The sequence below is a fragment of the Neophocaena asiaeorientalis genome, unplaced genomic scaffold (assembly GCF_003031525.2).
Source record: "Neophocaena asiaeorientalis asiaeorientalis breed wild unplaced genomic scaffold, Neophocaena_asiaeorientalis_V1.1 scaffold40, whole genome shotgun sequence".
Taxonomy (NCBI): domain Eukaryota; kingdom Metazoa; phylum Chordata; class Mammalia; order Artiodactyla; family Phocoenidae; genus Neophocaena; species Neophocaena asiaeorientalis.
Genome location: NW_020185335.1, coordinates 836,539 through 851,340, shown reverse-complemented (window position 1 = coordinate 851,340; position 14,802 = coordinate 836,539).

The following is a 14,802-nucleotide window of genomic DNA, read 5'->3' as shown; positions in this document are numbered from 1 at the left end:
TAATTTCATAGGTATGGATTGAATCTGTAAATTGCTTTGGGTATAGTCATTCTGACACTATTTATTCTTCCAATCCAAGAACATGATGTATCTCTCCATCTGTTTTTGTCACCTTTGATTTCTTACATTGGTCTCTTATAGTGTTCTGAGTACAGGTCTTTTGCCTCCTTAGGTAGGTTTATTGCTAGTATTTTATTCTTTTTATGCAGTGGTAAATGGTATTGTTTCCTGATTTCTCTTCCTGATCTTTCGTTGTTAGTGTATAGGAATGCAAGAGATTTCTGTGTATTAATTTTGTATCCTGCAACTTTAACAGATTCATTGATGAGCTCTAGTAGTCTTCTGGTAGCGTCTTATGACTTCCTATGTGTAGTATCATGCCATGTGCAAACAGTGATAGTTTTACTTATAATTTTCCAATTTGGATTCCTTCTGTTTCTTTTTCTTCTCTGATTGCCATGGCTAGAACTTCCAAAATTATATTGAATAAAAGTGCTGAGAGTGGACATACTTGTCTTGTTCCTGATCTTACAGGAAACACTTTCACTTTCTCACCATTGAGAATGATGTTAGCTGTGGTTTGTCGTATATGACCTTTATTATGTTGAGGTAGGTTCCCTCTATCCCACTTTCTGGGAAGTTTGTTTATCATAAATGGGTGTTAAATTTTGTCAAAAGCTTTTTCTGCATCTATTGAAATAATTATATGGTTTTTCTTCTTCAGTTTGTTAATGTAATGTGTCACACTGATTGATTTGCAGATATTGAACAATCCTTGCATCCCTGGGATAAATCCCACTTGATCATGGTGTATGATCCTTTTAATGTGTTGTTCGATTTGGTTGCTGGTATTTTATTGAGGGTTTTTGCGTCTGTGTTAATCAGTGATATTGGCCTGTAATCTTTTTGTGATATTTTCGTCTGGTTTGGATATCAGGGTGATGGTGGCCTCATAGAGTGAGCTTGGGAGTGTTCCTTCCTCTGCAATTTTTTGGAAGAGTTTGAGAAGGATTGGTGTTAGCTCTTCTCTAAATGTTTGATGGAATTCGTCTGTGAAGCCATCTGGTCCTGGACTTTTGTTTGGTGGAAGTTTTTAAATCACTGTTTCAGTTTCAGTGCTTGTGATTGGTCTCTTCATGTTTTCTATTTCCTCCTGGTTCAGTCTTGAGAGGTTGTATCTTTCTAAGAATTTGTCCATTTCTTCAAGGTTGTCCTTCTTATTGGCGTATAGTTGCTTATAGAAGTCTCTTATGACCCTTTGTATTTCTCGGGTGTCAGTTGTAACTTCTTTCTCATTTCTAATTTTATTGATTTGAGTCCTCGATCTTTTTTTTTTTTTTTTTTTTTTTTTTTTCATGGGGCCATTGTTGTGGCCTCTCCCATTGCGGAGCACAGGCTCCAGACGCACAGGCTCAGCGGCCATGGCTCATGGGCCCAGCTGCTCCGTGGCACGTGGGATCCTCCCGGACCAGGGCACGAACCCGTGTCCCCTGCATTGGCAGGCGGACTCTCAACCACTGCGCCACCAGGGAAGCCCCTCTATCTTTTTTTTGATGAATCTGGCTAAAGGTTTATCAAGTTGTTTAGCTTCTCAGAGAACCAGCTTTTAGTTTCTTTGATCTTTTCTATTGTATGCTTCATCTGTATTTCATTTATTTTTTAAATTTTAATTGGGATGTAGTTGTTTTACAATGTTATGTTAGTTTCTACTGGACAGCAAAGTGCAGTTCCCTGTGCTATGCAGCAGGTTCTCCTTAGTTATCTATTTTATGCATATTAATATATATATATATGTCCATTGCAATCTCCCAATTCATCCCACCACCCCCTTCCCCACTTGGTGTCAATGCGTTTGTTCTCTACATCTGTGTCTCTATTTCTGCCTTGCAAACCGGTTCATCTGTACCATTTTTCAAGATTCCACAATATATGCATTAATGTACAATATTTATTTTTCTCTTTCTGACTTACTTCACTCTGTATGACAGTCTCTAGGTACATCCACGTCTCTAAAAATGACCCAATTTCGTTCCTTTTTTATGGCTGAGTAATATTTCATCGTATATATGTACCGCATCTTCTTTATCAGTTCCCCTGTAGATGGACATTTAGGTTTCTTCCATGTCTTGGCTATTGTAAACAGTGCTGCAGAGAACATTGGGGTGCATGTGTCTTTTTTTTTTTTTTTTTAAACATCTTTATTGGGGTATAATTGCTTTACAATGGTGTGTTAGTTTCTGTTTTATAACAAAGTGAATCAGCTATACATATACATATGTTCCCATATGTCTTCCCTCTTGCGTCTCCCTCCCTCCCACTCTCCCCATCCCACCCCTCCAGGCTGTCACAAAGCACCGAGCTAATATCCCTGTGCCTTGCATCTGCTTCCCCCCAGCTATCTACCTTACTACGTTTGTTAGTGTGTATATGTCCATGACTCTCTCTCGCCCTGTCAAAACTCACCCTTCCCCCTCCCCATAACCTCAAGTCCGTTCTCCAGTAGGTCTGCGTCTTTATTCCTGTCTTACCCCTAGGTTCTTCATGACATTTTTTTCCCCTTAAATTCCATATATATGTGTTAGCATACGGTATTTGTCTTTTTCTTTCTGACTTACTTCACTCTGTATGACAGACTCTAGGTCTATCCATCTCATTACAAATAGCTCAATTTCATTTCTTTTTAAGGCTGAGTAATATTCCATTGTGTATATGTGCCACATCTTCTTTATCCATTCATCCGATGATGGGCGCTTAGGTTGTTTCCATCTCCGGGCTATTGTAAATAGAGCTGCAATGAACATTTTGGTACATGACTCTTTTTGAATTTTGGTTTTCTCAGGGTATATGCCCAGTAGTGGGATTGCTGGGTCATATGGTAATTCTATTTGTAGTTTTTTAAGGAACCTCCATACTGTTCTCCATAGTGGCTGAACCAATTCACATTCCCACCAGCAGTGCAAGAGTGTCCCCTTTTCTCCACACCCTCTCCAGCATTTATTGTTTCTAGATTTTTTGATGATGGCCATTCTGACTGGTGTGAGATGATATCTCATTGTAGTTTTGATTTGCATTTCTCTAATTATTAGTGATGTTGAGCATCTTTTCATGTGTCTCTTAGCCATCTGTATGTCTTCTATGGAGAAATGTCTATTTAGGTCTTCTGCCCATTTTTTGATTGGTTTTTTTGTTATTTTGATATTGAGATCCATGAGCTGTTTGTGTATTTTGGAAATTAATCCTTTGTCCGTTGATTTGTTTGCAAATATTTTCTCCCATTCTGAGGGTTGTCTTTTCCTCTTGTTTCTTTGCTGTGCAGAAGCTTTTAAGTTTAATTAAGTCCCATTTGTTTAGTTTTGTTTTTATTTCCATTACTCTGGGAGGCGGGTCAAAAAAGATCTTGCTGTGATTTATGTCAAAGAGTGTTTTGCCTAGGATATCCTCTAAGAGTTTTATAGTGTCCAATCTTACATTTAGATCTTTAATACATATTGAGTTTATTTTGTGTATGGTGTTAGGGAGTGTTCTAATTTCATTGTTTTACATGTAGCTGTCTATTTTTACCAGCAGCACGTATTGAAGAGACTGTCTTTTCTCCATTGTATATCCTTGCCTTCTTTTTCATAGATTAGTTGACCATAGGTGCGTGGATTTATTTCTGGGGTTTTTATCCTGTTCCATTGATCTATATTTCTGTTTTTGTGCCAGTACCATACTGTCTTGATTACTGCAGCTTTGTAGGATAGTCTGAAGTCAGGGAGTCTGATTCCTCCAGCTCCATTTTTTTCTCTCAAGATTGCTTTGGCTGTTAGGGGTCTTTTGTGTCTCCATACAAGTTTTAAGATTTTTTGTTCTAGTTCTGTGAAAAATACCATTGGTAATGTGATAGGGGTTGCATTGAATCTGTAGATTGATTTTGGTAGTATAGTCATTTTCACAGTATTGATTCTTCCAGTCCAAGAACGTGGTATATTTCTCCATCTATTTATGTCATCTTTGATTTCTTTCATCAGTGTTTTATAGTTTTCTCACTACAGGTCTTTTACTTCCTTAGGTAGGTTTATTCCTAGGTATTTTATTCTTTTTGTTGTAATGCTGAATGGGATTGTTTCTTTAATTGCTCTTTCTGATCTTTTGTTGTTAGTGTGTAGGAATGCAAGAGATTTCTGTGCATTAATTTTGTATCCTGTAACTTTACCAAAGTCATTGTTTAGCTCTAGTAATTTTCTGGTGTCACCTTTAGGATTTTCTATGTATAGTATCATGTCATCTGCAAACAGTGACTGTTTTACTTATTCTTTTCCAATTTGTATTCCTTTTATTTCTTTTTCTCTTCTCATTGCCATGGCTAGGGTTTCAAAAACTATCTTGAATAATAGTGGCAAGAGTGGACATCCTGCTCTTATTTCTATCTTAGAGGAAATGCTTTCATTTTTTCACCATTGAGTATGATGTTTGCTGTGGGTTTGTCATATATGACCTTTATTAAGTAGAGGTAGGTTCCCTCTATGCCCCCTTTGTGGAGAGTTTTTTTTATCATTAATGGGTGTTGAATTTTGTCAAAAGTTTTTTCTGCATCTATTGAGATAATCATATGGTTTTTATTCATCAATTTATTAATATGGTGTATCACATTGGTTGATTTGCATATATTGAAGAATCCTTGCATCCCTGGGATAAATCCCACTTGATCATGGTATATAATCCTTTTAATGAGTTGTTGGATTCTGTTTGCTAGTATTTTGTTCAGGACTCTTGCATCTATATTCATCAGTGATATTCATCTGTAATTTTCTTTTTTTGTAATATCTTTGCCTGGTTTTGGTATCAGGGTGATGCTGGCCTTGTAGAATGAGTTTGGAAGTGTTCCTTCCTCTGCAATTTTGGAAGAGTTTGAGAAGGATTGGTGTTAGCTCTTCTCTAAATTTCTGATAGAATTCACCTGTGAAGCCATCTAGTCCTGGACTATTGTTGTTGCAAGATTTTTAATCACAGCTTCAATGTCATTACTTGTGATATGTCTGTTCATATTTTCTATTTATTCTTGATTTAGTCTTGGAAGGTTATACCTTTCTAAGAATTTGGCCATTTCTTTCAGGTTCTCCATTTTATTGGCATATTGTTGCATATAGTAGTCTCTTAATGACACTTTGTATTTCTCAGGTGTCAGTTGTAACTTATAGGTTTTCATTTCTAATTTTATTGCTTTGAGTCTTCTCCCTTTTTTTCTTGATAAGTCTGGCTAAAGGTTTATCAATTTTGTTTATCTTCTCAAAGAATCAGCTTTTAGTTTTATTGATCTATGCTGTTGTTTTCTTTGTATCTATTTAATTTGCTTCTGCTCTGATCTTTATGATTTCTTCTGACTTTGGGTTTTCTTTTTTCTTTCGCTAGTTGTTCTAAGTGTAGGGTTAGGTTGTTTATTTGAGATTTTTCTTGTTTCTTGAGGTAGGATTTTATTGGTATAAACTTCTGTCTTAGAACTGCTTTTGCTGCATCCCATAATTTTTGGGTCATTGTGTTTTTATTGTCATTTGTCTCTAGGTGTTTTTTATTTCTTCTTTGGTTTCTTCAGTGATCTCTTGGTTATTTAGTAGCATATTGTTTAGCCTCCATGTGTTTGTGGTTTTTACAGTTTTTTTCCTGTACTTAATTTCTAATCTCATAGTGTTGTGGTCAGAAAAGATGCTTGATACGATTTCAATTTTCTTAAATTCTCCAAGGCTTGATTTGTGACCCAAGATGTAGTCTATCCTGGAGAATGTTTTGTGTGCACTTGAGAAGAAAGTGTAATCTGCTGTTTTCAGGTAGAATTTCCTATAAATATAATTAAATCTATCTGGTCTGTTGTGTCATTTAAAGCTTGTATTTCGTTATTAATTTTATGTCTGGATGATCTTTTCTTTGGTGTAAGTGAGGTGTTAAAGTCCCCCACTATTATTGTGTTACTGTCTATTTCCCCTTTTATAGCTGTTAGCATTTGCCTTATGTATCGAGATGCTCTTATGTTGGTTATGTATATATATTTATAATTATTATATCTTCTTTTTGGATTGATCCCTTGATCTCTCCAGTTTTCTTTTGATTTCCATTTGCAGGGAATATCTTTTTCCATCCCCTCATCTTCAGTCTGTATGTGTCCCTAGGTCTGAATTGGGTCTCTTGTAGACAGCATATGTATGATCTTGTTTTTCTATCTATTCAGCCAGTCTCTGTCTTTTGGTTGGAGCATTTAATCCATTCACATTTAAGGTAATTCTTGATATGTATGCTCCTATTACCATTTTCCTCATTGTTTTTGGTTTTTTTCTTTTAGGTCCTTTTCTTCTGCAGTGTTTCCTGCTTAGAGAAGTTCCTTTAGCATTTGTTGTAGAGCTGGTTTGGTGGTGCTGAATTCTCTTAGCTTTTGCTTGTCTGTAAAGTTTTTGATTTCTCTGTCGAATCTGAATGAGATCCTTGCTGGGTAGAGTAATCTCGGTTTTAGGTTTTTTCCTTTCATCACTGTAAATATATCATGCCACTCGCTTCTGGCCTGCAGAGTTTCTGCTGTAAAATCAGCTAATAACCTTATGGGGATTCCCTTAAATGTCATTTGTTGCTTTTCCCTTGCTGCTTTTAATATTTTTTCTTTGAATTTAATTTTTAATGGTTTGATTAGTATGTGTCTCGGAGTGTTTCTCCTATATGGGACTCTCTCCACTTCCCAAACTTGATTGACTGTTTCCTTTCCTGTGTTAGGGAAGTTATCGACTGTAATGTTTTCACATATTTTCGGAGACCCTTTCTGTTTCTCTTCTTCTTCTGGGACCCTTATAATTCGAACGTTGGTGTGTTTAATGTGTCACAGAGCTCTCTGAGACTGTCCTCAATTTTTTTCATTCTTTTGCCTTTATTCTACTCCACAGCAGTTATTTCCACCATTCTATCTTCCAGCACACTTATCCATTCTTCTGTCTCAGTTATTCTGCTATTGATTCCTTCTAGAGTGTTTTTAATTTCAGTTATTGTGCTGTTCATCACTGTTTGTTTGCTCTTTAGTTCTTCTAGGTCCATGCTAAACGTTTCTTTTCTCCATTCTGTTTCTGAGGTTTTGCATCATCCTTAGTATCATTACTCTGAATTCTTTTTCAGGTAGACTGCCTATTTCCTGTTCATTTGTTTGGTGTTGTGGGTTTTTACCTTGCTCCTTCATCTGCAGCATATTTCTCTGTCTTCTCATTTTGTTTAACTTACTGTGTTTGGGGTCTCCATTCCGCAGGCTGTAGGTTCGTAGTCCCTCTTACTTCTGGTGTCTGCCCCAGTGGGTGAGGTTGGTCCACTGGCTTGTGTAGGCTTCCTGGTGGGGGGACTGGTGTCTGTGTTCTGGTGGGTGCAGCTTGGTTTCGTCCCTCTGGTGGGCAGGGCTGTGGCAAGGGGTGTGTTTTGGGGTCCCATGTGAGCTTAGAATGACCTTAGGCAGCCTGTCTGCTAATGGGTGGTGTTGTGTTCCTGTCTTGCTAGTTGTTTGGCCTGAGGCATCCAGCACTGGAGCTTGCTGGCCTTTGGGTGTAGCTGGGTGTTAGTGTTGAAATGGAGCCCTCTGGGAGAACTCTTGCTGATTAATAATCCCTGAAGCTGCGAGTTCTCTGGTGGTCCAATGTCCTGGACTCGGCTCTCCCACCTCAGAGGCTCAGGACCGATCCCTGGCCAGAGCACCAAGACCCTGCAAGGTGCATGGCACAGAAGAAACAGAAAGAAAAGAAAAGAAAATGAACATACAAGATCCCAAGACAAATGGTAAAAGCAAAACTAAACAGACAAAAACACAAAGAAACACACACACTCACAAAAAGAAAAAAATTTGGAAAACAAAAAAGAGAGCAACCGAACCAATAAACAATCCCCAAAATGAAAACAAACACTAAAAACTAGACTAACAAAAATAAAAAACCAAAACCAAAGCAAACAGAGGAAGCATACTAAAAACAGGTAAAGAAAGCATACAAGAAACACAAAAATGATAAAAAGTCAAAATGAAAGTTGAAAACAAAAGGGAAAAATACAAAACAAAGAAGTAAAGTAAAAACAGAAAAGTGGAAAATATAGTTAAAAAGAAGATAAAACATAAGCGAAAGAAAGGAAAAGAACAAAAAGGAGAAAATGCAATATAACAAAAAAGTACAGTAAAAATAGAAAAAGGTATTAAAAATAAAAGCATAAAAAGAAAAGTAAATAAAAAATAAAAATTAAAAGAATAATAGAAGAGCACACAGAAGATAGTGCTGCGGGAAAATGCTGAGTTCACGTCTCCCCGCAACTAGGGCGTTTGCAGGCCTCTGGTGCAGACCCAGATGCCCAAGGAGATGGTAGGAACCCCCAAGTGAACCGCTGCCCCACACAGCTTGAGGGATCTTGGTTTATGAGCCGGGGGTTGGGCCGAAGTTCCTGCCTTTGGAGCTCTGAGTCTGAACCACTAGACTAACAGAGAACCTCAGACCCCAGGGAATATTCATTGGAGTGAGGTCTCATGGAGGTCCTCATCTCAGCACCAAGACCCAGCTTTACCCAAAAGCCTACAAACTCCAGTGTTGTAAGCCTCAGGCCAACAAGCAGTAAGACAGGAACACAATCCCACTCATAAAAATGAAAAAAAAATGACACTGCAAAAAAATATGTCACAGATGAAGGAGCAAGGTAAAAACCTACAACACCATATAAATGAAGAGGAAATAGGCAATCTACCTGAAAAATAATTCAAAGTAATGATAGTAAAGATGATCCAGAATCTCGGAAATACAATGGAGGCACGGATGGACAAAATACGAGAAATGTTTAACAAAGATCAAAAGAACTAAAGAACAAACAGAGATGAGCAACACAATAACTGAAATGAAAAATACACTAGGAGGAATCAATAACAGAATAACTGAGGCAGAAGAATTAATAAGTGAGCTGGAATAAAAAATGGTGGAAAAAACTGCCAAGGAGCAGAATAAAGAAAGAACAATGAAAAACATTGAGGACAGGGCTTCCCTGGTGGCGCAGTGGTTGAGAGTCCACCTGCCGATGCAGGGGACACAGGTTCGTGCCCCGGTCTGGGAAGATCCCACATGCCGTGGAGTGGCTAGGCCCGTGAGCCATGGCTGCTGAACTTGCGCGTCTGGAGCCTGTTCTCCACAACAGGAGAGGCCACAACAGTGAGAGGCTCTACAAACATTCGAATTATAGGGGTCACAGAAGAAGAAGAGAAACAGAAAGGGTCTGAGAAAATATTAGAAGAGATTACAGTCGGAAACTTCCCTAACATGGGAAAGGAAAGAGTCAATCAAGCCCAGGAAGCAGAGAGAGTCCCATACAGGATAAACCCAAGGAGAAACACTCTGAGACACATATTAATCAAACTATTAAAAATTAAATACAAAAAAAATTAATTACAAAGAAACAGTATTAAGAGCAGCAATGGAAAAGCAACAAATGACATACAAGGGAATCACCATAAGGTTATTAGCTAATTTTTCAGCAGAAATTCTGCAGGCCAGGAAGGTGTGGCAGGATATACTTAAAGTGCTGAAAGAGAAAAACCTACAACCGAGATTACTCTACCCAGCAAGGATCTCATTCAGATTCAACAGAGAAATCAAAAGCTTTTCGCACAAGAAAAAGTTAAGAGAAGTCAGCCACACCAAACCAGCTTTACAACAAATGCAAAAGAATCTTCTCTAGGTGGGAAACACAAGACAAGAAAAAGATCCACAAAAACAAGCCGAAAACCATTAAGAAAATGGTAATAGGAACATACGTGTCGATTATAACCTTGAATGTAAATACATTAAATGCCCCAACCAAAACACACTGGCTGAATGAATACAAAAACAAGACCCATATATATGCTGTCTACAAGGCTTAGGAACACATACAGACTGAAAGTGAAGGGATGGAAAAAGATATTCCTTGCAAATGGCAATCAAAAGAAAGCTGGATTAGCAGTACTCGTATCAGATAAAATAGACTTTAAAATAAAGTCTGTTACAAGAGATAAGGAGGGACAGTACATAATAATCAAAGGATCAATCCAAGAAGAAGATAAAACAATTATAAATATTTATGCACCCAACATAGGAGCACCTCAATTCATAAGGCAAATGCTAACAACCATGAAAGGAGAAACTGACAGTAACACAATAATAGTTGGGGACTTTAACAGCCCACTTACACCAGTGGACAGATTATCCAAATTGAAAATAAATAAGGAAACACAAGATTTAAATGAAATAATAGACCATATAGATATAATTGATATTTATAAAACATTCCACCCAAAAGTGGCAGAATACAGTTTCTTCTGAAGTGCACATGGAACATTCTTCAGGATAGATCACATCTTGAGTCACAAATGAAGCCTCAGAAAATTTAAGAAAATTGAAATCGTATCAAGCATCTTTTCTGACCACAATGCTATGAGATTGGAAATCAATTACAGGAAGAAAAAAAAAAACTGCAAAACATACAAGTACATGGAGGCTAAACAGTGCACTACTAAATAACCAAGAGATCACTAAGGAAGTCATAGAAGAAATTTAAAAAGTACATAGAAACAAATAACAATGAAAGCACGATGACCCAAAACCTATGGGACACAGCAAAAGCAGTTCTAAGAGGGAAGTTTACAGCAATTCAATCTCACTTCAAGAAACAAGAAAATTTTCAAATTAACAATCTAACCCTACGCTTAGAACAACTAACGAAAGAACGAAGAAAACCCAAAGTCAGTAGAAGGAAAGAAATCATAAATATCAGAGCAGAAATAAATGAAATAGAAGTGAAGAAAACAATAGCAAAGATCAATAAAACCAAAAGCTGGTTCTTTGAGAAGATAAAATTGATAAACCCTTAGCCAGACTCTTCAAGAAAAAAAGGGAGAAGACACAAATTAATAAAATTAGAAATGAAGAAGGAGAAATCACAACTGACACTGCAGAAATAAAAAAGATTATAAGAGGCTACTACAGGCAACTATATGCCAATAAAATGGACAACCACGAAGAAATGGGCAAATTCTTGGAAAGGTACAATTTTCCAAGACTGAACCAGGAAGAATTAACAAATGTAAACAGACCCATCACAAGTAATGAAATTGAAACCATAATTAATAATCTTCCAACTAACAAATCCAGGACCAGATGAGATGACACCAATCCTTCTCAAACTCTTCCAAAATATTGCAGAGGGAGAAAACTCCCAAATGTATTCTACGAAGCCACCATCACCCTGATACCAAAATCCAAAAAAGACATCACAAAAAAAGAAAATTATAGACCAATATCAGTGATGAACATAGATGCAAAAGTCCTGAACAAAATACTAGCAAACAGAATCTGACAACATGTTAAAAGTGTCATACACCATGATTAAGTGGGATTTATCATAGGGATGCAAGGATTCTTCAGTATACGCAAATCAATCAATGTGATACACCACATTAAGAAATTAAGGAATAAAAACCATATGATCATCTACGTAGATGCAGAAAAAGCTTTTAAGAAAATTCAACACCCATTTATGATAAAAACTCTCCAGAAAGTGTGCACAGAGGAAACTTACCTCAACATAAAAAAGGCCGTATATGACAAACCCACAGCAAGCATCATACACAATGGTGAAAAATTGAAAGCATTTCCACTAAGATCAGAAAAAAGACAAGAATGTCCACTCTCTCCACTATTATTTGACATAGTGTTGGAAGTCCTAGCCACAGCAGTCAGAGAAGAAAAAGAAGTAAAAAGAATACAAATTGGAAAAGAATAAGTAAAACTGTCACTGTTTGCAGATGACATGATACTATACATAGAAAATCCTAAAGGTGACACCAGAAAATTACTAGAGCTAAACAATGACTTTGGTAAAGTTACAGTATACAAAATTAATGCACAGAAATCTCTTGCATTCTTACACACTAACAACAAAGGATCAGACAGAGTAATTAAAGAAACAATCCCATTCAGCATTACAACAAAAAGAATAAAATACCTAGGAATAAACCTACCTAAGGAAGTAAAAGACCTGTAGTCAGAAAACTATAAAAAACTGATGAAATAAATCAAAGATGACATAAATAGATGGAGAAATATACCACGTTCTTGGATTGGAAGGATCAGTACTGTTAAAATGACGATACTACCGAAAGCAATCTGCAGATTGACTGCAATCCCTATCAAATTACCAATGGCATTTTCCACAGAACTGGAACAAAAAAATCTTAAAACTTGTATGGAGACACAAAAGACCCCAAATAGCCAAAGCAATCTTGAGAAAGAAAAATGGATTTGGAGGAATCAGTCTCCTCAACTTCAAACTATACCAGAAAGCTGCAGTAATCAAAACAGTATGGTACTGGCACAGAAACAGAAATGTGGATCAGTGGTACAGGATAGAATGCCCAGAGATAAACCCACGCACATATGGTCACCTAATTTACAACAGAGGAGGCAAGAACATACAATGGAGAATAGACAGCCTCTTCAATAAGTGGTGGTGGGAAAACTGGACAGGTACATGTAAAAGAATGAAATTAGAACACTACCTAACACCATACACAAAAGTAAACTCCAGATGGATTAAAGACCTAAATGTAAGACTGGACACTATAAAACTCTTGGAGGATAACATAGGAAAAACACTCTTTGACATAAAGCACAGCAGGATCTTTTTTGACCCACCTCCTAGAGTAACGGAAATAAAAAGAAAAATAAACAAATGGGACTTAATGTAACTTAAAAGCTTTTGCACAGCAAAGGAAACCATAAAGAAGACAAAAAAGACAACCCTCAAATTGGGAGAAAATATTTGCAAATGAAACAACAGACAAAGGATTAGTCTCTAAAATATACAAACAGCTCATGGAGCTCAATATCAAAAAAACCAACAATCTAATTAAAAAATGAGTGGAAGACCTAAATAGACATTTCACCAAGGAAGACATACAGATGGCCAAGAACCTCATGAAAAAATGCTCAACATCACTGATTATTAGAAAAATGCAAATCAAAACTACAATGAGGTATAACCTCACGCCTGCCAGAATGGCCATATCAGAAAATCTAGAAACAAAAAATGCTGGAAAGGATGTGTTGAAAAGGGAACCCTCCTGCACTGTTGGTGGGAATGTAAATTGATACAACCACTATGGAAAACAGTATGGAGTTTCCTTAAAAAACTAAAAATAGAACTACCATATGACCCAACAATCCCACTACTGGGCATATACCCTAAGAAAACCATAATTCAAAAAGAGACATCTACCACAATGTTCATTGCAGCACTATTCACAATAGCCAGGACGTGGAACCAACCTAAATGTCCATCGACAGATGAATGGACAAAGAAGATGTTGCACATATATATGATGGAATATTACTCAGCCATAAAAAGAAATGAAATTGAGTTATTTGTAGTGATATGGATGGACCTAGAGTCTGTCATACAGAGTGAAGTAAGTCAGAAAGAGAAAAACGAATACCATATGCTAACACATATATATGGAATCTTAAAAAAAAAAAAATGGTACTGATGAACCTAGTTGCATGGCAGGGATAAAGATGTAGACATAAAGAATGGACTTGAGGACACAGGGTGGGAAGGGGAAGCTGGCGTGAAGTGAGAGTATCATGAACATATATACACTACTGAATGTAAAATAGGTAGTGGGAAGCAGCATCACAGCACAGGGAGATCAGCTCGGTGCTTTTCGATGACCTAGAGGGGTGGGATAGGGATGATGGGAGGGAGGCTCAAGAGGGAGGGGATATGAGGACATGTGTATACATATGGCTGATTCTCTTTGGTGTACAAGAGAAACTAATACAGTATTCTGAAGCAATTATACTCCAATAAAGATGTATTAAGAAGAAAGAGTAATTTTAAAAAGACAACAACAGAACAAAATGAAAAAAGAATAATTGTAGTAATAATGTTTTCCTGTGGCCTCAGCTGTCAGTGTCCTTGCCCCCACAGGGAGCCACAGCCAATCCCTGCCTCCCCAGGAAGTCCTCCAGTACTTCTAGGCAGGTCCCTGGATCTGCTGTGGGCACTCTGGGGCCAGCTCAGACTCTGACCTGGCCTTACTGCAGCATGTACTTGCCTCCAAAGTCCACAGCCTCAGTTGTGGGAACACTCGTTGTCCATTCAGATATTTCACAGATGCACGGTTTACCAAGCCGATTGTAGATTTAACAGGCTGTTCCTGAGGCTCCACAGAGAGATTTCCCTTTCTCCTCTTTGTTCGCACTGCCCCTGGAGCTCAGCTTTGGTTTTGGCCCCACCTCTGTGCTTTAGGTGGAAGGTTACGGTTTATTTGAGATTTTTCTCGGTTCCCGAGGTAAGATTGTATTGCTGTCAACGTCCCTCTTAGAACTGCTTTTGCTGTCTCCCACAGGTTCTGGACCATTGTGTTTTTGTTGTCCTTGTATCTAGGTATTTTTTGATTTCCTCTTTGATATCTTCAGTGATCCATTGACTATTTAGTAACATATTGTTTAGCCTGTATGTGTTTGTTTTTTACAGTTATTTTTTTCTTGTAGTTGATTTCTAATCTAGTAGCATTGATGTTGGAAAAGGTGCTTGATATGATTTCAGTTTTCTTACATTTACCGAGGCTTGTTTTGAGGCCCAAGATGTAATCTGTCCTGGAGAATGTTCCGTGTGCACTTGAGAAGAAAGTGTATTCTGCTGCTTTCGGATGGAATGCCCTATAAATATCAAGTCCATCTCTTATAATGTGTCATTTAAGGCCTGTGTTTCCTTATTGATTTTCTGTCTGGATGATCTGTC